Source organism: Chinchilla lanigera, unplaced genomic scaffold (assembly GCF_000276665.1).
Source record: "Chinchilla lanigera isolate Chin_1 unplaced genomic scaffold, ChiLan1.0 scaffold00012, whole genome shotgun sequence".
NCBI lineage: Eukaryota > Metazoa > Chordata > Mammalia > Rodentia > Chinchillidae > Chinchilla > Chinchilla lanigera.
This window is the reverse complement of record NW_004955413.1, coordinates 26,597,907-26,598,426: the sequence shown is the minus strand read 5'-3', so window position 1 is coordinate 26,598,426 and position 520 is coordinate 26,597,907.

Sequence of the window (520 nt, the reverse complement as noted above, 5' to 3'; positions counted from 1 at the left end):
CAGAGCCAAGGGACAGTAACAATCCTATGTAAAAAATAAGTTGTTCCCATTAACAGCACCACATGCTGGCGCATGCCTGTAAACCTGGCGCTCGGGAGGCTGAGGCAGGAGGATTGCTATGAGTTTGAGGCCAGCCTGGACTACATAGTAAGACCCTGTCTTCAAAGTAACAAAAACAAAAAAAGCCAAAACAAAATAAACAACACAAACAGGAGTAAAGCATTCCCTTGGACACTACCATGGCAAGGATATCCTTAGGCTGCAGCAATTCCTCAGCTCTTTTATAATCGTGTGTGCAGCTGGCACCCACCAAGAACACCAGAGGTGGCACACAACTGGCCTTGTGTCTATACCATGTCGTATTCTTTGCCTGTGGCCACCAGTCCTGATCAGAGAGTTGGCTCGGGCCAGGCGTGGTGGTGCACACCTATAATCTCAGCACTCAGGAGGCTGAGGCAGGAGGATCCCTGCGAGTTCAAGGCCAGCCTGGGCTACAAGGTGAGCTCAAGGCCAGCCTGAA